Genomic DNA, 26,083 nt, shown 5'->3' on the forward strand with positions numbered 1-26,083 from the left:
ATGTCCACGGTCATGAGAATTTTCAATTTTTTCAATATGTCAAATTTGTCCTTATTTTATGTTTAAATCATAAAAAAGTAGGTAAAAATATATAAGAAATACATCATGGTATTAGTATTCTCTATATTATGTATAAACAGCACCTAAACGATAAACGTTTAAAATAGGTAAAATCTTACATGTCCGCGGTCATGAGAATTTTCAATTTTTTCAATATGTCAAATTTGTCTTAATTTTATGTTCAAATCATAGAAAAGCGGGTAAATATACATAAACAAATACATCATGGTATTAGTATTCTCTATATTTTGTATAAAAAGCACCTAAACGATAAACGTTCAAAATAGGTAAAATCTTACATGTCCGCGGTCATGAGAATTTTCAATTTTTTCAATATGTCAAATTTGTCTTAATTTTATGTTCAAATCATAGAAAAGCGGGTAAATAGACATAAGAAATACATATTGGTATTAGTATTCTCTATATTTGGTATAAAAAGCACCTAAACGATAAACGTTTAAAATAGGTAAAATCTCACATGTCCGCGGTCATGAGAAATTTCAATATTTTCAATATGTCAAATTTGTCTTAATTTTATGGTCAAATCATAGAAAATTAAGTAAAAATACATGAGAAATACATCATGATAGTAGTCTGCTCTTTATTTTGTATAAACAGAACCTAAACGATAAACGTTTAAAATAGGTAAAATCTTACATGTCCGCGGTCATGAGAATTTTCAATTTTTTCAATATGTCAAATTTGTCTTAATTTTATGTTAAAATAATAAAAAAGCGGGTATATATACAGAAGAAATACAACATGGTATTAGTATGCTCTATATTTGGTATAAACAGCACCTAAACGATAAACGTTTAAAATAGGTAAAATCTTACATGTCCGCGGTCATGAGAATTTTCAATTTTTTTAATATGACAACATTGTCTAAATTTTATGTTTAAATAATAGAAAAGCGGGTAAATATACATAAAGAAATACATCATGGTATTAGTATTCTCTATATTTTGTATAAAAAGCACCTAAACGATAAACGTTTAAAATAGGTAAAATCTTACATGTCCGCGGTCATGAGAATTTTCAATTTTTTCAATATGTCAAATTTGTCTTAATTTTATGGTCAAATCATAGAAATGTAAGTAAAAATACATAAGAAATACATCATGATATTAGTATGCTCTATATTTTGTATAAACAGCACCTAAACGATAAACGTTTAAAATAGGTAAAATCTTACATGTCCGCGGTCATGAGAATTTTCAATTTTTTCAATATGTCAAATTTGTCTTAATTTTATGTTAAAATTATAAAAAAGCGGGTATATATACAGAAGAAATACATCATGGTATTAGTATGCTCTATATTTGGTATAAACAGCACCTAAACGATAAACGTTTAAAATAGGTAAAATCTTACATATCCGCGGTCATGAGAATTTTCAATGTTTTCAATATGTCAAATTTGTCTTAATTTTATGTTTACATAATAGAAAAGCGGGTGAATATACATAAGAAATACATCTTGGTATTAGTATTCTCTATATTTAGTATGAAAAGCACCTAAACGATAAACGTTTAAAATAGGTAAAATCTTACATATCCGCGGTCATGAGAATTTTCAATTTTTTCAATATGTCAAATTTGTCTTAATTTTATGTTTAAATTATAGAAATGCGGGTAAATATACATAAGAAATACATCTTGGTATTAGTATTCTCTATATTTGCTATAAACAGCACCTAAACGATAAACGTTTAAAATAGGTAAAATCTTACATGTCCGCGGTCATGAGAATTTTCAATTTTTTCAATATATCAAATTTGTCTTAATTTTATGGTCAAATCATAGAAAAGCGGGTAAATATACATAAGAAATACATATTGGTATTAGTATTCTCTATATTTGGTATAAAAAGCACCTAAACGATAAACGTTTAAAATAGGTAAAATCTTACATGTCCGCGGTCATGAGAATTTTCAATTTTTTCAATATATCAAATTTGTCTTAATTTTATGGTCAAATCATAGAAAAGCGGGTAAATATACATAAGAAATACATCATGGTATTAGTATTCTCTTTATTTGGTATAAACAGCACCTAAACGATAAACGTTTAAAATAGGTAAAATCTTACATGTCCACGGTCATGAGAATTTTCAATTTTTTATATGTGTCAAATTTGTCCTTATTTTATGTTTAAATCATAAAAAAGTAGGTAAAAATATATAAGAAATACATCATGGTATTAGTATTCTCTATATTTGGTATAAACAGCACCTAAACGATAAACGTTTAAAATAGGTAAAATCTTACATGTCCACGGTCATGAGAATTTTCAATTTTTTCAATATGTCAAATTTGTCCTTATTTTTTGTTTAAATCATAGAAAAGTAGGCAAAAATATATAAGAAATACATCATGGTATTAGTATTCTCTATATTTTGTATAAAAAGCACCTAAACGATAAACGTTTAAAATAGGTAAAATCTTACATGTCCGCGGTCATGAGAATTTTCAATGTTTTCAATATGTCAAATTTGTCTTAATTTTATGTTTACATAATAGAAAAGCGGGTGAATATACATAAGAAATACATCATGGTATTAGTATTCTCTATATTTAGTATGAAAAGCACCTAAACGATAAACGTTTAAAATAGGTAAAATCTTACATATCCGCGGTCATGAGAATTTTCAATTTTTTCAATATGTCAAATTTGTCTTAATTTTATGTTTAAATCATAGAAATGCGGGTAAATATACATAAGAAATACATCTTGGTATTAGTATTCTCTATATTTGCTATAAACAGCACCTAAACGATAAACGTTTAAAATAGGTAAAATCTTACATGTCCGCGGTCATGAGAATTTTCAATTTTTTCAATATATCAAATTTGTCTTAATTTTATGGTCAAATCATAGAAAAGCGGGTAAATATACATAAGAAATACATCATGGTATTAGTATTCTCTTTATTTGGTATAAACAGCACCTAAACGATAAACGTTTAAAATAGGTAAAATCTTACATGTCCACGGTCATGAGAATTTTCAATTTTTTCAATATGTCAAATTTGTCCTTATTTTATGTTTAAATCATAAAAAAGTAGGTAAAAATATATAAGAAATACATCATGGTATTAGTATTCTCTATATTTGGTATAAACAGCACCTAAACGATAAACGTTTAAAATAGGTAAAATCTTACATGTCCGCGGTCATGAGAATTTTCAATTTTTTCAATATGTCAAATTTGTCTTTATTTTATGTTCAAATCATAGAAAAGCGGGTAAATATACATAAACAAATACATCATGGTATTAGTATTCTCTATATTTTGTATAAAAAGCACCTAAACGATAAACGTTCAAAATAGGTAAAATCTTACATGTCCGCGGTCATGAGAATTTTCAATTTTTTCAATATGTCAAATTTGTCTTAATTTTATGTTCAAATCATAGAAAAGCGGGTAAATAGACATAAGAAATACATATTGGTATTAGTATTCTCTATATTTGGTATAAAAAGCACCTAAACGATAAACGTTTAAAATAGGTAAAATCTCACATGTCCGCGGTCATGAGAAATTTCAATATTTTCAATATGTCAAATTTGTCTTAATTTTATGGTCAAATCATAGAAAATTAAGTAAAAATACATGAGAAATACATCATGATAGTAGTATGCTCTATATTCTGTATAAACAGAACCTAAACGATAAACGTTTAAAATAGGTAAAATCTTACATGTCCGCGGTCATGAGAATTTTCAATTTTTTCAATATGTCAAATTTGTCTTAATTTTATGTTAAAATAATAAAAAAGCGGGTATATATACAGAAGAAATACAACATGGTATTAGTATGCTCTATATTTGGTATAAACAGCACCTAAACGATAAACGTTTAAAATAGGTAAAATCTTACATGTCCGCGGTCATGAGAATTTTCAATTTTTTTAATATGACAACATTGTCTAAATTTTATGTTTAAATAATAGAAAAGCGGGTAAATATACATAAAGAAATACATCATGGTATTAGTATTCTCTATATTTTGTATAAAAAGCACCTAAACGATAAACGTTTAAAATAGGTAAAATCTTACATGTCCGCGGTCATGAGAATTTTCAATTTTTTCAATATGTCAAATTTGTCTTAATTTTATGGTCAAATCATAGAAAAGTAAGTAAAAATACATAAGAAATACATCATGATATTAGTATGCTCTATATTTTGTATAAACAGCACCTAAACGATAAACGTTTAAAATAGGTAAAATCTTACATGTCCGCGGTCATGAGAATTTTCAATTTTTTCAATATGTCAAATTTGTCTTAATTTTATGTTAAAATTATAAAAAAGCGGGTATATATACAGAAGAAATACATCATGGTATTAGTATGCTCTATATTTGGTATAAACAGCACCTAAACGATAAACGTTTAAAATAGGTAAAATCTTACATGTCCGCGGTCATGAGAATTTTCAATGTTTTCAATATGTCAAATTTGTCTTAATTTTATGTTTAAATCATAGAAAAGCGGGTAAATATACATAAGAAATACATCTTGGTATTAGTATTCTCTATATTTGCTATAAACAGCACCTAAACGATAAACGTTTAAAATAGGTAAAATCTTACATGTCCGCGGTCATGAGAATTTTCAATTTTTTCAATATATCAAATTTGTCTTAATTTTATGGTCAAATCATAGAAAAGCGGGTAAATATACATAAGAAATACATATTGGTATTAGTATTCTCTATATTTGGTATAAAAAGCACCTAAACGATAAACGTTTAAAATAGGTAAAATCTTACATGTCCGCGGTCATGAGAATTTTCAATTTTTTCAATATATCAAATTTGTCTTAATTTTATGGTCAAATCATAGAAAAGCGGGTAAATATACATAAGAAATACATCATGGTATTAGTATTCTCTTTATTTGGTATAAACAGCACCTAAACGATAAACGTTTAAAATAGGTAAAATCTTACATGTCCACGGTCATGAGAATTTTCAATTTTTTCAATATGTCAAATTTGTCCTTATTTTATGTTTAAATCATAAAAAAGTAGGTAAAAATATATAAGAAATACATCATGGTATTAGTATTCTCTATATTTGGTATAAACAGCACCTAAACGATAAACGTTTAAAATAGGTAAAATCTTACATGTCCGCGGTCATGAGAATTTTCAATTTTTTCAATATGTCAAATTTGTCTTAATTTTATGTTCAAATCATAGAAAAGCGGGTAAATATACATAAACAAATACATCATGGTATTAGTATTCTCTATATTTTGTATAAAAAGCACCTAAACGATAAACGTTCAAAATAGGTAAAATCTTACATGTCCGCGGTCATGAGAATTTTCAATTTTTTCAATATGTCAAATTTGTCTTAATTTTATGTTCAAATCATAGAAAAGCGGGTAAATAGACATAAGAAATACATATTGGTATTAGTATTCTCTATATTTGGTATAAAAAGCACCTAAACGATAAACGTTTACAATAGGTAAAATCTCACATGTCCGCGGTCATGAGAAATTTCAATATTTTCAATATGTCAAATTTGTCTTAATTTTATGGTCAAATCATAGAAAATTAAGTAAAAATACATGAGAAATACATCATGATAGTAGTATGCTCTATATTTTGTATAAACAGAACCTAAACGATAAACGTTTAAAATAGGTAAAATCTTACATGTCCGCGGTCATGAGAATTTTCAATTTTTTTAATATGACAACATTGTCTAAATTTTATGTTTAAATAATAGAAAAGCGGGTAAATATACATAAAGAAATACATCATGGTATTAGTATTCTCTATATTTTGTATAAAAAGCACCTAAACGATAAACGTTTAAAATAGGTAAAATCTTACATGTCCGCGGTCATGAGAATTTTCAATTTTTTCAATATGTCAAATTTGTCTTAATTTTATGGTCAAATCATAGAAAAGTAAGTAAAAATACATAAGAAATACATCATGATATTAGTATGCTCTATATTTTGTATAAACAGCACCTAAACGATAAACGTTTAAAATAGGTAAAATCTTACATGTCCGCGGTCATGAGAATTTTCAATTTTTTCAATATGTCAAATTTGTCTTAATTTTATGTTAATATTATAAAAAAGCGGGTATATATACAGAAGAAATACATCATGGTATTAGTATGCTCTATATTTGGTATAAACAGCACCTAAACGATAAACGTTTAAAATAGGTAAAATCTTACATGTCCGCGGTCATGAGAATTTTCAATTTTTTCAATATGACAAATTTGTCTTAATTTTATGTTCAAATAATAGAAAAGCGGGTAAATATACATAAGAAATACATCTTGGTATTAGTATTCTCTATATTTTGTATAAAAAGCACCTAAATGATAAACGTTTAAAATAGGTAAAATCTTACATGTCCACGGTCATGAGAATTTTCAATTTTTTCAATATGTCAAATTTGTCTTAATTTTATGTTAAAATCATAGAAAAGCGTGTAAATATACATACGAAATACATATTGGTATTAGTATTCTCTATATTTGGTATAAAAAGCACCTAAACGATTAACGTTTAAAATAGGTAAAATCTTACATATCCGCGGTCATGAGAATTTTCAATTTTTTCAATATGTCAAATTTGTCTTAATTTTATGTTCAAATCATAGAAAAGTAGGTAAAAATATATAAGAAATACATATTGGTATTAGTATTCTCTATATTTGGTATAAACAGCACCTAAACGATAAACGTTTAAAATAGGTAAAATCTTACATGTCCGCGGTCATGAGAATTTTCAATTTTTTCCATATGTCAAATTAATCTTCATTTTATGTTTAAATAATACCAAGCGGATGAATATACATAAGACATACATCTTGGTATTAGTATTCTCTATATTTTGTATAAAAAGCACCTAAACGATAAACATTTAAAATAGGTAAAATCTTACATATCCTCGGTCATGAGAATTTTCAATGTTCTCAATATGTCTAATTTGTCTTAATTTTATTGTCAAATCATAGAACAGTAGGTAAAAAAACATAAGAAATACATCATCGTAATAGTATTCTCTATATTTGGTATAAACAGCATCTAAACGATAAACGTTTAAAATAGGTAAAATCTTACATGTCCGGGGTCATGAGAATTTTCAATTTTTTCAATATGTCACATGTGTCTTAATTTTATGGTCAAATAATAGAAAAGTATGGTAAAAATACATAAGAAATACATTATGGTATTAGTATGCTCTATATTTGGTATAAAAAGCACCTAAACCATAAACGTTTAACATAGGTAAAATCTTACATGTCCGCGGTCATGAGAATTTTCAATTTTTTCAATAGGTCAAATGTGTCTTAATTTTATGTTAAAATCATAGAAAAGTAGGTAAAAATACATAAGAAATACATCATCGTAACAGTATTCTCTATATTTGGTATAAAAAGCACCTAAACGATAAACGTTTAACATAGGTAAAATCTTACATGTCCATGGTCGTGAGAATTTTCAATTTTTTTAATATGTCAAATTTGTCTTCATTTTATGTTCAAATCATAGAAAAGCAGGTAAATATACATAAGAAATACATATTGGTATTAGTATTCTCTATATTTTCTATAAACAGCACCTAAACGATAAACGTTTAAAATAGGTAAAATCTTACATGTCCGCGGTCATGAGAATTTTCAATTTTTTCTATATATCAAATTTGTCTTAATTTTATGTTTAAATCATAGAAAAGCGGGAAAATATAGAAAAGAAATACATCATGGTATTAGTATTCTCTATATTTGGTATAAACAGCACCTAAATGATAAACGTTTAAAATAGGTAAAATCTTACATGTCCGCGGTCATGAGAATTTTCAATGTTTTCAATATGTCAAATTTGTCTGAATTTTATGTTAAAATCATAGAACAGCAGGTAAAAATACAAAAAAAACACATCATGGTATTAGTATTCTCTATATTTTGTATAAACAGCACCTAAACGATAAACGTTTAAAATAGGTAAAATCTTACATGTCCGCGGTCAAGAGAATGTTCAATTTTTTCAATATGTCAAATTTGTCTTAATTTTATGTTAAAATCATAGAAAAGTATGGTAAAAATACATAAGAAATACATCTTGGTATTAGTATGCTCTATATTTTGTATAAACAGCACCTAAACGATAAACGTTTAAAATAGGTAAAATCTTACATGTCCGCGGTCAAGAGAATTTTCAATTTTTTCAATATGTCAAATTTGTCTTAATTTTATGGTCAAATCATAGAAAAGTAGGTTAAAATACATAAGAAATACATCATGGTATTAGTATTCTCTATATTTGGTATAAACAGCACCTAAACGATAAACGTTTAAAATAGGTAAAATCTTACATGTCCGCGGTCATGAGAATTTTCAATTTTTTCAATATGTCAAATTTGTCTTAATTTTATGTTCAAACCATTGAAAAGCAGGCAAAAATACATAAGAAATACATCATGGTATTAGTATTCTCTATATTTGGTATAAACAGCACCTAAACGATAAACGTTTAAAATAGGTAATTTTTTAATTTTATGGTCAAATCATAGAAAAGCGGGTAAATATACATAAATAATACATCATGGTATTAGTATTCTTTATATTTTGTATAAACAGCACCTAAACGATAAACGTTTAAAATAGGTAAACTCTTACATGTCCGCGGTCATGAGAATTTTCAATTTTTTCAATATGTGAAATTTGTCTTACATACATCTTGGTATTAGTATTCTCTATATTTGGTATAAAAAGCACCTAAACGATAAACGTTTAACATAGGTTAAATCTTACATGTCCGCGGTCATGAGAATTTTCAATTTTTTTAATATGTCAAATTTGTCTTAATTTTATGTTCAAATCATAGAAAAGTAGGTAAAAATACAAAAAAAATACATCATGGTATTAGTATTCTCTATATTTGGTATAAACAGCACCTAAACGATGAACGTTTAAAATAGGTAAAATCTGACATGTCCGCGGTCATGAGAATTTTCAATTTTTTTAATATGTCAAATTTGTCTTAATTTTATGGTCAAATCATAGAAAAGCGGGTAAATATACATAAATAATACATCATGGTATTAGTATTCTTTATATTTTGTATAAACAGCACCTAAACGATAAACGTTTAAAATAGGTAAAATCTTACATGTCCGCGGTCATGAGAATGTTCAATTTTTTTAATATGTCAAATTTGTCTTAATTTTATGTTAAAATCATAGAAAAGTATGGTAAAAATTAAATACATCTTGGTATTAGTATGCTCTATATTTTGTATAAACAGCACCTAAACGATAAACGTTTAAAATAGTAAAATCTTACATGTCCGCGGTAATGAGAATTTTCAATTTTTTCAATATGTAAAATTTGTCTTAATTTTATGGTCAAATAATAGAAAAGCGGGTCAATATACATAAGAAATACATCATGGTATTAGTATTCTCTATATTTGGTATAAAAAGCACCGAAACGATAAACGTTTAAAATAGGTAAAATCTTACATGTCCGCGGTCATGAGAATTTTCAATTTTTTCAATATGTCAAATTTGTCTTAATTTTATGTTCAAATCATAGAAAAGTAGGTAAAAATACAAAAGAAATACATCATGGTATAAGTATTCTCTATATTTGGTATAAACAGCACCTAAACGATAAACGTTTAAAATAGGTAAAACCTTACATGTCCGCGGTCATTAGAATGTTCAATTTTTTAAATATGTAAAATTTGTCTTAATTTTATGTTCAAATCATAGAAAAGCGGGGAAATATACATAAGTAATACATCATGGTATTAGTATTCTCTATATTTTGTATAAAAAGCACCTAAACAATACACGTTCAAATAAGTAAAATCTAACATGTCCGCGGTCATGAGAATTAATCAATTTTTTCAATATGTCAAATTTGTCTTAATTTTATGGTCAAATCATAGAAAAGTAGGTAAAAATACAAAAGAAATACATCATGGTATTAGTATTCTCTATATTTAGTATAAAAAGTACCTAAACAATAAACGTTTAAAATAGGTAAAATCTTACATGTCCGCGGTCATGAGAATTAATCAATTTTTTCAATATGTCAAATTTGTCTTAATTTTATGGTCAAATCATAGAAAAGCGGGTAAATATACAAAAGAAATACATCATGGTATTAGTATTCTCTATATGTGGTATAAACAGCACCTAAACGATAAACGTTTAAAATAGGTAAAATCTTACATGTCCGCGGTCATGAGAATTAATCAATTTTTTCAATATGTCAAATTTGTCTTAATTTTATGGTAAAATCATAGAAAAGCGGGTAAATATACATAGGTAATACATATTGGTATTAGTATTCTCTATATTTTGTATAAAAAGTACCTAAACGATAAACGTTTAAAATAGGTAAAATCTTACATGTCCGCGGTCATGAGAATTAATCAATTTTTTCAATATGTAAAATTTATCTTAATTTTATGGTAAAATCATAGAAAAGCGGGTAAATATACATAGGTAATACATATTGGTATTAGTATTCTCTATATTTTGTATAAAAAGTACCTAAACGATAAACGTTTAAAATAGGTAAAATCTTACATATCCGCGGTCATGAGAATTTTCAATTTTTTCAATATGTCAAATTTGTCTTAATTTTATGTTAAAATCATAGAAAATCGGGTATATATACATAAGAAATACATCATGGTATTAGTATTCTCTATATTTAGTATAAACAGCACCTAAACGATAAACGTTTAAAATAGGTAAAACCTTACATGTCCGCGGTCATTAGAATTTTCAATTTTTTCAATATGTCAAATTTGTCTTAATTTTATGGTCAAATCATAGAAAAGCGGGTAAATATACATAAGTAATACATCATGGTATTAGTATTCTCTATATTTAGTATAAACAGCACCTAAACGATAAACGTTTAAAATAGGTAAAACCTTACATGTCCGCGGTCATTAGAATTTTCAATTTTTTCAATATGTCAAATTTGTCTTAATTTTATGTTCAAATCATAGAAAAGCGGGGAAATATACATAAGTAATACATCAGTGTATCAGTATTCTCTATATTTGGTATAAACAGCACCTAAACGATAAACGTTTAAAATAGGTAAAATCTTACATGTTCGCGGTCATGACCATTTTCAATTTTTTTTATATGTCAAATTTGTCTTAATTTTATGTTAAAATCATAGAAAAGTATGGTAAAAATACATAAGAAATACATCATGGTATTAGTATGCTCTATATTTGGTATAAACAGCACCTAAACGATAAACGTTTAAAATAGGTAAAATCTTACATGTCCGCGGTAATGAGAATCGTCAATTTTTTCAATATGTAAAATTTGTCTTAATTTTATAGTCAAATAATAGAAAAGCGGGTCAATATACATAAGAAATACATATTGGTATTAGTATTCTCTATATTTTGTATAAAAAGCACCTAAACGATAAACGTTTAAAATAGGTAAAATCTTACATGTCCGCGGTCATGAGAATTTTAAATTTTTTCAATATGTCAAATTTGTCTTTATTTTATGTTAAAATCATAGAAAATCGGGTATATATACATGAGAAATACATCATGGTATTAGTATGCTCTATATTTGGTATAAACAGCACCTAAACGATAAACGTTTAAAATAGGAAAAATCTTACATGTCCGCGGTCATGAGAATTTTCAATTTTTTCAATATGTCAAATTTTTCTTAATTTTATGTTCAAATCATAGAAAAGCGGGTAAATATACATAAGAAATACATCATGGTATTAGTATTCTCTATATTTGCTATAAACAGCACCTAAACGATAAACGTTCAAATATGTAAAATCTTACATATCCGCGGTCATGAGAATTTTCAATTTTTTCAATATGTCAAATTTGTCTTAATTTTATGGTCAAATCATAGAAAAGTAGGTAAATATACATAAGAAATACATCATGGTATTAGTATTCTCTATATTTTTTGTAAAATGCACCTAAACGATAAATGTTAAAATAATAAAAAATCTTACATATCCGCGGTCATGAGAATTTTCAATTTTTTCAATATGTCAAATTTGTCTTAATTTTATGTTAAAATCATAGAAAATCGGGTATATATACATAAGAAATACATCATGGTATTAGTATGCTCTATATTTGGTATAAACAGCACCTAAACGATAAACGTTTAAAATAGGTAAAATCTTACATATCCGCGGTCATGAGAATTTTCAATTTTTTCAATATGTCAAATTTGTCTTATTTTTATGTTTAAATCATAGAAAAGTAGGTAAAAATACAAAAGAAATACATCATTGTATTAGTATTCTCTATATTTGGTATTAACAGCACCTAAACGATACACGTTTAAAATAGATAAAATCTTACATGTCCGCGGTCATGAGAATTTTCAATTTTTTCAATATGTCGAATTTGTCTTAATTTTATGGTCAAATCATAAAAAAGTAGGTAAATATACATAAGAAATACATCATGGTATTAGTATTCTCTATATTTTGTATAAAAAGCACCTAAACGATAAACGTTCAAATATGTAAAATCTTACATATCCGCGGTCATGAGAATTTTCAATTTTTTCAATATGTCAAATTTGTCTTAATTTTATGGTCAAATCATAGAAAGGCGGGGAAAAATACATAAGAAATACATCATGGTATTAGTATTCTCTATATTTGGTATAAACAGAACCTAAACATTCAACGTTCAAATAAGTAAAATCTTACATGTCCGCGGTCATGATTATTAATCAATTTTTTCAATATGTCAAATTTGTCTTTATTTTATGGTAAAATCATAGAAAAGCGGGTAAATATACATAGGTAATACATATTGGTATTAGTATTCTCTATATTTTGTATAAATAGTACCTAAACGATAAACGTTTAAAATAGGTAAAATCTTACATATCCGCGGTCATGAGAATTAATCAATTTTTTCAATATGTCAAATTTGTCTTAATTTTATGTTTAAATCATAGAAAAGCGGGTAAATATACAAAAGAAACACATATTGGTATTAGTATTCTCTATATTTTGTATAAAAATGCACCTAAACGATAAATGTTAAAATAGGAAAAATCTTACATATCTGCGGTCATGAGAATTTTCAATTTTTTCAATATGTTAAATTTGTCTTAATTTTATGTTAAAATCATAGAAAATCGGGTATATATACATAAGAAATACATCATGGTATTAGTATGCTCTATATTAAATATAAACAGCACCTAAACGATAAACGTTTAAAATAGGTAAAATCTTACATGTCCGCGGTCATGAGAATTTTCAATTTTTTCAATATGTCAAATTTGTCTTAATTTTATGTTAAAATCAGAGAAAAGCAGGCAAAAATACATAAGAAATACATCATGGTATTAGTATTCTCTATATTTGGTATAAAAAGCACCTAAATGATAAACGTTTACAATAGGTAAAATCTTACATGTCCGATGTCATGAGAATTTTCAATTTTTCAATATGTCAATTTTGTCTTAATTTTATGTTCAAATCATAGAAAAGCCGGTAAAAATGCGTAAGAAATACATCATGGTATTAGTATTCTCTATATTTGGTATAAATAGAACCTAAACGATAAACGTTTAAAATAGGTAAAATCTTACATGTCCGCGGTAATAAGAATTGTCAATTTTTTCAATATGTCAAATTTGTCTTAATTTTATGGTCAAATAATAGAAAAGCGGGTCAATATACATAAGAAATACATATTGGTATTAGTATTCTCTATATTTTGTATAAAAAGCACCTAAACGATAAACGTTTAAAATAGGTAAAATCTTACATGTCCGCGGTCATGAGAATTGTCAATTTTTTACAATATGTAAAATTTGTCTTAATTTTATAGTCAAATAATAGAAAAGCGGGTCAATATACATAAGAAATACATCATGGTATTAGTATTCTCTATATTTGGTATAAAAAGCACCTAAACGATAAACGTTTAAAATAGGTAAAATCTTACATGTCCGCGGTCATGAGAATTTTCAATTTTTTCAATATGTCAAATTTGTCTTAATTTTATGTTTAAATCATAGAAAATCGGGTATATATACATAAGAAATATATCATGGTATTAGTATGCTCTATAATTAATATAAACAGCACCTAAACGATAAACGTTTAAAATAGGTAAAATCTTACATGTCCGCGGTCATGAGAATTTTCAATTTTTTCAATATGTCAAATTTGTCTTAATTTTATGTTCAAATCATAGAAAAGTAGGTAAAAATACAAAAGAAATACATCATGGTATAAGTATTCTCTATATTTCCTATAAACAGCACCTAAACGATAAACGTTCAAATATGTAAAATCTTACATATCCGCGGTCATGAGAATTTTCAATTTTTTCAATATGTCAAATTTGTCTTAATTTTATGGTCAAATCATAGAAAAGCGGGTAAATATACATAAGAAATACATATTGGTATTAGTATTCTCTATATTTGGTATAAAAAGCACCTAAACGATAAACGTTCAAATAGGTAAAATCTTACATATCCGCGGTCATGAGAATTAATCAATTTTTTCAATATGTCAAATTTGTCTTAAGTTTATGGTCAAATCATAGAAAAGTAGGTAAATATACATAAGAAATACATCATGGTATTAGTATTCTCTATATTTGCTATAAACAGCACCTAAACGATAAACGTTAAAATATGTAAAATCTTACATATCCGCGGTCATGAGAATTTTCAATTTTTTCAATATGTCAAATTTGTCTTTTTTTTGTGTTTAAATCATAGAAAAGTAGGTAAAAATACAAAAGAAATAAATCATGGTATTAGTATTCTCTATATTTGGTATTAACAGCACCTAAACGATAAACGTTTAAAATAGATAAAATCTTACATGTCCGCGGTCATGAGAATGTTCAATTTTTTTAATATGTCAAATTTGTCTTAATTTTATGTTAAAATCATAGAAAAGTATGGTAAAAATACATAAGAAATACATCTTGGTATTAGTATGCTCTATATTTTGTATAAACAGAACCTAAACGATAAACGTTTAAAATAGGTAAAATCTTACATGTCCGCGGTAATGAGAATTTTCAATTTTTTCAATATGTAAAATTTGTCTTAATTTTATGGTCAAATAATAGAAAAGCGGGTCAATATACATAAGAAATACATATTGGTATTAGTATTCTCTATATTTTGTATAAAAAGCACCTAAACGATAAACGTTTAAAATAGGTAAAATCTTACATGTCCGCGGTCATGAGAATTGTCAATTTTTTACAATATGTAAAATTTGTCTTAATTTTATAGTCAAATAATAGAAAAGCGGGTCAATATACATAAGAAATACATCATGGTATTAGTATTCTCTATATTTGGTATAAAAAGCACCTAAACGATAAACGTTTAAAATAGGTAAAATCTTACATGTCCGCGGTCATGAGAATTTTCAATTTTTTCAATATGTCAAATTTGTCTTAATTTTATGTTTAAATCATAGAAAATCGGGTATATATACATAAGAAATATATCATGGTATAAGTATGCTCTATATTAAATATAAACAGCACCTAAACGATAAACGTTTAAAATAGGTAAAATCTTACATGTCCGCGGTCATGAGAATTTTCAATTTTTTCAATATGTCAAATTTGTTTTAATTTTATGTTCAAATCATAGAAAAGTAGGTAAAAATACAAAAGAAATACATCATGGTATAAGTATTCTCTATATTTCCTATAAACAGCACCTAAACGATAAACGTTTAAAATAGGTAAAACCTTACATGTCCGCGGTCATTAGAATTTTCAATTTTTTCAATATGTCAAATTTGTCTTAATTTTATGTTCAAATCATAGAAAAGCGGGGAAATATACATAAGTAATACATCATGGTATTAGTATTCTTTATATTTGGTATAAAAAGCACCTAAACATTCAACGTTCAAATAAGTAAAATCTTACATGTCCGCGGTCATGATTATTAATCAATTTTTTCAATATGTCAAATTTGTCTTTATTTTATGGTAAAATCATAGAAAAGCGGGTAAATATACATAGGTAATACATATTGGTATTAGTATTCTCTATATTTTGTATAAAAAGTACCTAAACGATAAACGTTTAAAATAGGTAAAATCTTACATATCCGCGGTCATGAGAATTAATCAATTTTTTCAATATGTCAAATTTGTCTTAATTTTATGTTTAAATCATAGAAAAGCGGGTAAATATACAAAAGAAACACATATTGGTATTAGTATTCTCTATATTTTGTATAAAAATGCACCTAAACGATAAATGTTAAAATAGGAAAAATCTTACATATCTGCGGTCATGAGAATTTTCAATTTTTTCAATATGTCAAATTTGTCTTAATTTTATGTTAAAATCATAGAAAATCGGGTATATATACATAAGAAATACATCATGGTATTAGTATGCTCTATATTAAATATAAACAGCACCTAAACGATAAACGTTTAAAATAGGTAAAATCTTACATGTCCGGGGTCATGAGAATTTTCAATTTTTTCAATATGTCAAATTTGTCTTAATTTTATGGTCAAATCATAGAAAAGCGGGTAAATATACATAAGTAATACATCATGGTATTAGTATTCTCTATATTTGGTATAAACAGCACCTAAACGATGAACGTTTAAAATAGGTAAAATCTTACATGTCTGCGGTCATGAGAATTTTCAATTTTTTCAATATGTCAAATTTGTCTTAATTTTATGTTAAAATCATAGAAAAGTAGGTAAAAACACAAAAGAAATACATCATGGTATCAGTATTCTCTATATTTGGTATAAACAGCACCTAAACGATAAACGTTTAAAATAGGTAAAATCTTACATGTTCGCGGTCATGAGAATTTTCAATTTTTTTAATATGTGAAATTTGTCTTAATTCTATGGTCAAATCATAGAAAAGCGGGTGAATATACATAAATAATACATCATGGTATTAGTATTCTCTATATTTGGCATAAACAGCACCTAAACGATAAACGTTTAAAATAGGTAAAATCTAACATGTCCGCGGTCATGAGAATATTCAATTTTTTTAATATGTCAAATTTGTCTTAATTTTATGTTAAAATCATAGAAAAGTATGGTAAAAATACATAAGAAATACATCTTGGTATTAGTATGCTCTATATTTTGTATAAACAGCACCTAAACGATAAACGTTTAAAATAGGTAAAATCTTACATGTCCGCGGTAATGAGAATTATCAATTTTTTCAATATGTAAAATTTGTCTTAATTTTATGGTCAAATAATAGAAAAGCGGGTCAATATACATAAGAAATACATATTGGTATTAGTATTCTCTATATTTTGTATAAAAAGCACCTAAACGATAAACGTTTAAAATAGGTAAAATCTTACATGTCCGCGGTCATGAGAATTGTCAATTTTTTCAATATGTAAAATTTGTCTTAATTTTATAGTCAAATAATAGAAAAGCGGGTCAATATACATAAGAAATACATCATGGTATTAGTATTCTCTATATTTGGTATAAAAAGCACCTAAACGATAAACGTTTAAAATAGGTAAAATCTTACATGTCCGCGGTCATGAGAATTTTCAATTTTTTCAATATGTCAAATTTGTCTTAATTTTATGTTTAAATCATAGAAAATCGGGTAGATATACATAAGAAATATATCATGGTATTAGTATGCTCTATATTAAATATAAACAGCACCTAAACGATAAACGTTTAAAATAGGTAAAATCTTACATGTCCGCAGTCATGAGAATTTTCAATTTTTTCAATATGTCAAATTTGTCTTAATTTTATGTTCAAATCATAGAAAAGCGGGGAAATATACATAAGTAATACATCATGGTATTAGTATTCTCTATATTTTGTATAAACAGCACCTAAACAATAAATGTTCAAATAAGTAAAATCTTACATATCCGCGGTCATGAGAATTAATCAATTTTTTCAATATGACAAATTTGTCTGAATTTTATGTTTAAATCATCGAAAAGCGGGTAAATATACAAAAGAAATACATCATGGTATTAGTATTCTCTATATTTAGTATAAACAGCACCTAAACAATAAACGTTTAAAATAGGTAAAATCTTACATGTCCGCGGTCATGAGAATTTTCAATTTTTTCAATATGTCAAATTTGTCTTAATTTTATGTTCAAATCATAGAAAAGCGGGTAAATATACATAAGAAATACATATTGGTATTAGTATTCTCTATATTTGGTATAAAAAGCACCTAAACGATAAACGTTCAAATAGGTAAAATCTTACATATCCGCGGTCATGAGAATTAATCAATTTTTTCAATATGTCAAATTTGTCTTAAGTTTATGGTCAAATCATAGAAAAGTAGGTAAATATACATAAGAACCCCATCATGGTATTAGTATTCTCTATATTTGCTATAAACAGCACCTAAACGATAAACGTTCAAATATGTAAAATCTTACATATCCGCGGTCATGAGAATTTTCAATTTTTTCAATATGTCAAATTTGTCTAAATTTTATGTTAAAATCATAGAAAAGTAGGTAGAAATGCAAAAGAAGTACATCATGTTATTAGTATACTCTATGTTTGGTATAAAAAGCACCTAAACGATAAACGTTCAAATATGTAAAATCTTACATATCCGCGGTCATGAGAATTTTCAATTTTTTCAATATGTCAAATTTGTCTTAATTTTATGGTCAAATCATAGAAAAGCAGTAAAAAATACATAAGAAATACATCATGGTATTAGTATTCTCTATATTTGGTATAAACAGCACCTAAACGATAAACGTTTAAAACAGGTAAAATCTTACATGTCCGCGGTCATGAGAATTAATCAATTTTTTCAATATGTCAAATTTTTCTTAATTTTATGTTTAAATCATAGAAAAGCGGGTATATATACAAAAGAAACACATATTGGTATTAGTATTCTCTATATTTTGTATAAAAAGCACCTAAACGATAAACGTTATAAATAGGTAAAATCTTACATGTCCGCGGTCATGAGAATTAATCAATTTTTTCAATATGTCAAATTTGTCTTAATATTATGTTCGAACCATAGAAAAGGTGGTAAATATACATAAGTAATACATCATGGTATAAGTATTCTCTATATTTGGTATAAACAGCACCTAAACGATAAACGTTTAAAATAGGTAAAATCTGACATGTCCGCGGTCATGAGAAACTTCAATTTTTTCAATATGTCAAATTTGTCTTAATTTTATGTTTAAATCATAGAAAATCGGGTATATATACATAAGAAATATATCATGGTATTAGTATGCTCTATATTAAATATAAACAGCACCTAAACGATAAACGTTTAAAATAGGTAAAATCTTACATGTCCGCGGTCATGAGAATTTTCAATTTTTTCAATATGTCAAATTTGTCTTAATTTTATGTTCAAATCATAGAAAAGTAGGTAAAAATACAAAAGAAATACATCATGGTATTAGTATTCTCTATATTTCCTATAAACAGCACCTAAACGATAAACGTTTAAAATAGGTAAAATCTTACATGTCCGCGGTCATTAGAATTTTCAATTTTTTCAATATGTCAAATTTGTCTTAATTTTATGTTCAAATCATAGAAAAGCGGGGAAATATACATCAGAAATACATATTGGTATTAGTATTCTCTATATTTGGTATAAAAAGCACCTAAACGATAAACGTTCAAATAGGTAAAATCTTACATATCCGCGGTCATGAGAATTAATCAATTTTTTTCAATATGTCAAATTTGTCTTAAGTTTATGGTCAAATCATAGAAAAGTAGGTAAATATACATAAGAACCCCATCATGGTATTAGTATTCTCTATATTTGCTATAAACAGCACCTAAACGATAAACGTTCAAATATGTAAAATCTTACATATCCGCGGTCATGAGAATTTTCAATTTTTTCAATATGTCAAATTTGTCTTTTTTTTATGTTTAAATCATAGAAAAGTAGGTAAAAATACAAAAGAAATACATCATGGTATTAGTATTCTCTATATTTGGTATAAACAGCACCTAAACGATAAACGTTTAAAATAGATAAAATCTTACATGTCCGCGGTCATGAGAATTTTCAATTTTTTCAATATGTCAAATTTGTCTTAATTTTATGGTCAAATCATAGAAAAGTAGGTAAATATACATAAGAAATACATCATGGTATTAGTATTCTCTATATTTGGTATAAAAAGCACCTAAACGATAAACGTTATAAATAGGTAAAATCTTACATATCCGCGGTCATGAGAATTAATCAATTTTTTCAATATGTCAAATTTGTCTTAATTTTATGTTTAAATCATAGAAAAGCGGGTAAATATACAAAAGAAAAACATATTGGTATTAGTATTCTCTATATTTTGTATAAAAATGCACCTAAACGATAAATGTTAAAATAGGAAAAATCTTACATATCTGCGGTCATGAGAATTTTCAATTTTTTCAATATGTCAAATTTGTCTTAATTTTATGGTTAAATCATAGAAAATCGGGTATATATACATAAGAAATACATCATGGTATTAGTATGCTCTATATTAAATACAAACAGCACCTAAACGATAAACGTTTAAAATAGGTAAAATCTTACATGTCCGGGGTCATGAGAATTTTCAATTTTTTCAATATGTCAAATTTGTCTTAATTTTATGGTCAAGTCATAGAAAAGCGGGTAAATATACATAAGTAATACATCATGGTATTAGTATTCTCTATATTTGGTATAAACAGCACCTAAACGATGAACGTTTAAAATAGGTAAAATCTTACATGTCTGCGGTCATGAGAATTTTCAATTTTTTCAATATGTCAAATTTGTCTTAATTTTATGGTCAAATCATAGAAAAGCGGGCAAAAATACATAAGAAATACATCATGGTATTAGTATTTTCTATATTTGGTATAAACAGCACCTAAACGATAAACGTTTAAAATAGGTAAAATCTTATATGTCCGCGGTCATGAGAATTTTCAATTTTTTCAATATGTCAAATTTGTCTTAATTTTATGTTCAAATCATAGAAAAGTAGGTAAAAATACAAAAGAAATACATCATGGTATAAGTATTCTCTGTATTTGGTATAAACAGCACCTAAACGATAAACGTTTAAAATAGGTAAAACCTTACATGTCCGCGGTCATTAGAATTTTCAATTTTTTCAATATGTCAAATTTGTCTTAATTTTATGGTCAAATCATAGAAAAGCGGGTAAATATACATAAGTAATACATCATGGTATTAGTATTCTCTATATTTGGTATAAACAGCACCTAAACGATGAACGTTTAAAATAGGTAAAATCTTACATGTCTGCGGTCATGAGAATTTTCAATTTTTTCAATATGTCAAATTTGTCTTAATTTTATGTTAAAATCATAGAAAAGTAGGTAAAAATACAAAAGAAATACATCATGGTATAAGTATTCTCTATATTTCGTATAAACAGCACCTAAACGATAAACGTTTAAAATAGGTAAAACCTTACATGTCCGCGGTCATTAGAATTTTCAATTTTTTCAATATGTCAAATTTGTCTTAATTTTATGTTCAAATCATAGAAAAGCGGGGAAATATACATAAGTAATACATCATGGTATTAGTATTCTCTATATTTTGTATAAACAGCACCTAAACAATAAATGTTCAAATAAGTAAAATCTTACATATCCGCGGTCATGAGAATTAATCAATTTTTTCAATATGTCAAATTTGTCTTAATTTTATGTTTAAATCATCGAAAAGCGGGTAAATATACAAAAGAAATACATCATGGTATTAGTATTCTCTATATTTAGTATAAACAGCACCTAAACAATAAACGTTTAAAATAGGTAAAATCTTACATATCCGCGGTCATGAGAATTTTCAATTTTTTCAATATGTCAAATTTGTCTTAATTTTATGTTCAAATCATAGAAAAGCGGGTAAATATACATAAGAAATACATATTGGTATTAGTATTCTCTATATTTGGTATAAAAAGCACCTAAACGATAAACGTTCAAATAGGTAAAATCTTACATATCCGCGGTCATGAGAATTAATCAATTTTTTCACTATGTCAAATTTGTCTTAAGTTTATGGTCAAATCATAGAAAAGTAGGTAAATATACATAAGAAATACATCATGGTATTAGTATTCTCTATATTTGGTATAAACAGCACCTAAACGATAAACGTTCAAATAGGTAAAATCTTACATATCCGCGGTCATGAGAATTTTCAATTTTTTCAATATGTCAAATTTGTCTTAATTTTATGTTCAAATCATAGAAAAGCAGGCAAAAATACATAAGAAATACATCATGGTATTAGTATTCTCTATATTTGGTATAAACAGCACCTAAACGATAAACGTTTAAAACAGGTAAAATCTTACATGTCCGCGGTCATGAGAATTAATCAATTTTTTCAATATGTCAAATTTGTCTTAATTTTTTGTTTAAATCATAGAAAAGCGGGTAAATATACAAAAGAAACACATATTGGTATTAGTATTCTCTATATTTTGTATAAAAAGCACCTAAACGATAAACGTTATAAATAGGTAAAATCTTACATGTCCGCGGTCATGAGAATTAATCAATTTTTTCAATATGTCAAATTTGTCTTAATATTATGTTCAAATCATAGAAAAGGTGGTAAATATACATGAGTAATACATCATGGTATAAGTATTCTCTATATTTGGTATAAACAGCACCTAAACGATAAACGTTTAAAATAGGTAAAATCTGACATGTCCGCGGTCATGAGAATTTTCAATTTTTTCAATATGTCAAATTTGTCTAAATTTTATGTTAAAATCATAGAAAAGTAGGTAGAAATACAAAAGAAATACATCATGGTATTAGTATTCTCTATATTTGGTATAAACAGCACCTAAATGATAAACGTTCAAATAGGTAAAATCTTACATATCCGCGGTCATGAGAATTAATCAATATTTTCAATATGTCAAATGTGTCTTAATTTTATGGTCAAATCATAGAAAAGTAGGTAAATAAAGTAAGTATACATAAGAAATACATCATGGTATTAGTATTCTCTATATTGTGTATAAAAAGCACCTAAACGATAAACGTTCAAATATGTAAAATCTTACATATCCGCGGTCATGAGAATTTTCAATTTTTTCAATATGTCAAATTTGTCTTAATTTTATGGTCAAATCATAGAAAAGTAGGTAAAAATACAAAAGAAATACATCATGGTATTAGTATTCTCTATATTTGGTATAAACAGCACCTAAACGATAAACGTTTAAAATAGGTAAAATCTTACATGTCCGCGGTCATGAGAATTTTCAATTTTTTCAATATGTCAAATTTGTCTTAATTTTATGATAAAATCATAGAAAAGTAGGTAAATATACATAAATAATACATCATGGTGTTAGTATTCTCTATATTTGGTATAAAAAGCACCTAAACGATAAACGTTCAAATAGGTAAAATCTTACATATCCGCGGTCATGAGAATTAATCAATTTTTTCAATATGTCAAATTTGTCTTAATTTTATGTTTTAATCATAGAAAAGCGGGTAAATATACATAAGAAATACATATTGGTATAAGTAGTCTCTATATTTTGTATAAAAAGCACCTAAACGATAAACGTTCAAATAGGTAAACTCTTACATATCCGCGGTAATGAGAATTAATCAATTTTTTCAATATGTCAAATTTGTCTTAATTTTATGGTCAAATCATAGAAAAGTAGGTAAATATACATAAGAAATACATCAGGGTATTAGTATTCTCTATATTTCGTATAAAAAGCACCTAAACGATAAACGTTCAAATAGGTAAAATCTTACATATCCGCGGTCATGAGAATTAATAAATTTTTTCAATATGTCAAATTTGTCTTAATTTTATGGTAAAATCATAGCAAAGCGGGTAAATATACATAAGAAATACATCATGGTATTAGTATTCTCTATATTTGGTATAAAAAGTACCTAAACGATAAACTTTTAAAATAGGTACAACCTTACATATCCGCGGTAATGAGAATTTTCAATTTTTTCAATATGTCAAATTTGTCTTAATTTTATGTTTAAATCATAGAAAAGCGGGTAAATATACATAAGAAATACATATTGGTATTAGTATTCTTTATATTTTGTATCAAAAGCACCTAAACGATAAACGTTTAAAATAGGTAAAACCTTACATGTCCGCGGTCATTAGAATTTTCAATTTTTTCAATATGTCAAATTTGTCTTAATTTTATGTTCAAATCATAGAAAAGCGGGGAAATATACATAAGTAATACATCATGGTATTAGTATTCTCTATATTTTGTATAAAAAGCACCTAAACAATAAATGTTCAAATAAGTAAAATCTTACATATCCGCGGTCATGAGAATTAATCAATTTTTTCAATATGTAAAATTTGTCTTAATTTTATGGTCAAATCATAGAAAAGCGGGGAAATATACATAAGTAATACATCATGGTATTAGTATTCTCTATATTTAGTATAAACAGCACCTAAACAATAAACGTTTAAAACAGGTAAAATCTTACATGTCCGCGGTCATGAGAATTAATCAATTTTTTCAATATGTCAAATTTGTCTTAATTTTTTGTTTAAATCATAGAAAAGCGGGTAAATATACAAAAGAAACACATATTGGTATTAGTATTCTCTATATTTTGTATAAAAAGCACCTAAACGATAAACGTTATAAATAGGTAAAATCTTACATGTCCGCGGTCATGAGAATTAATCAATTTTTTCAATATGTCAAATTTGTCTTAATATTATGTTCAAATCATAGAAAAGGTGGTAAATATACATGAGTAATACATCATGGTATAAGTATTCTCTATATTTGGTATAAACAGCACCTAAACGATAAACGTTTAAAATAGGTAAAATCTTACATGTCCGCGGTCATGAGAATTTTCAATTTTTTCAATATGTCAAATTTGTCTTAATTTTATGGTCAAATCATAGAAAAGCGGGGAAATATACATAAGAAATACATCATGGTATTAGTATTCTCTATATTTGGTATAAACAGCACCTAAACGATAAACGTTTAAAATAGGTAAAATCTTACATGTCCGCGGTCATGAGAATTTTCAATTTTTTCAATATGTCAAATTTGTCTTAATTTTATGATAAAATCATAGAAAAGTAGGTAAATATACATAAATAATACATCATGGTGTTAGTATTCTCTATATTTGGTATAAAAAGCACCTAAACGATAAACGTTCAAATAGGTAAAATCTTACATATCCGCGGTCATGAGAATTAATCAATTTTTTCAATATGTCAAATTTGTCTTAATTTTATGTTTTAATCATAGAAAAGCGGGTAAATATACATAAGAAATACATATTGGTATAAGTAGTCTCTATATTTTGTATAAAAAGCACCTAAACGATAAACGTTCAAATAGGTAAACTCTTACATATCCGCGGTAATGAGAATTAATCAATTTTTTCAATATGTCAAATTTGTCTTAATTTTATGGTCAAATCATAGAAAAGTAGGTAAATATACATAAGAAATACATCAGGGTATTAGTATTCTCTATATTTCGTATAAAAAGCACCTAAACGATAAACGTTCAAATAGGTAAAATCTTACATATCCGCGGTCATGAGAATTAATAAATTTTTTCAATATGTCAAATTTGTCTTAATTTTATGTTTAAATCATAGAAAAGCGGGTAAATATACATAAGAAATACATATTGGTATTAGTATTCTTTATATTTTGTATCAAAAGCACCTAAACGATAAACATTCAAATAGGTAAAATCTTACATGTCCGCGGTCATGAGAATAATTATATTTTTTCAATATGTCAAACTTGTCTTAATTTTATGTTTAAATCATAGAAACGCAGGAAAAATACATAAGAAATACATCATGGTATTAGTATTCTCTATATTTGGTATAAACAGCAACTAAACGATAAACGTTTAAAATAGGTAAAATCTTACATGTCCGCGGTCATGAGAATTTTCAATTTT

The sequence above is a fragment of the Euprymna scolopes genome, chromosome 26, assembly GCF_053919585.1.
Source record: "Euprymna scolopes isolate OS-2025 chromosome 26, ASM5391958v1, whole genome shotgun sequence".
Lineage (NCBI taxonomy): Eukaryota > Metazoa > Mollusca > Cephalopoda > Sepiida > Sepiolidae > Euprymna > Euprymna scolopes.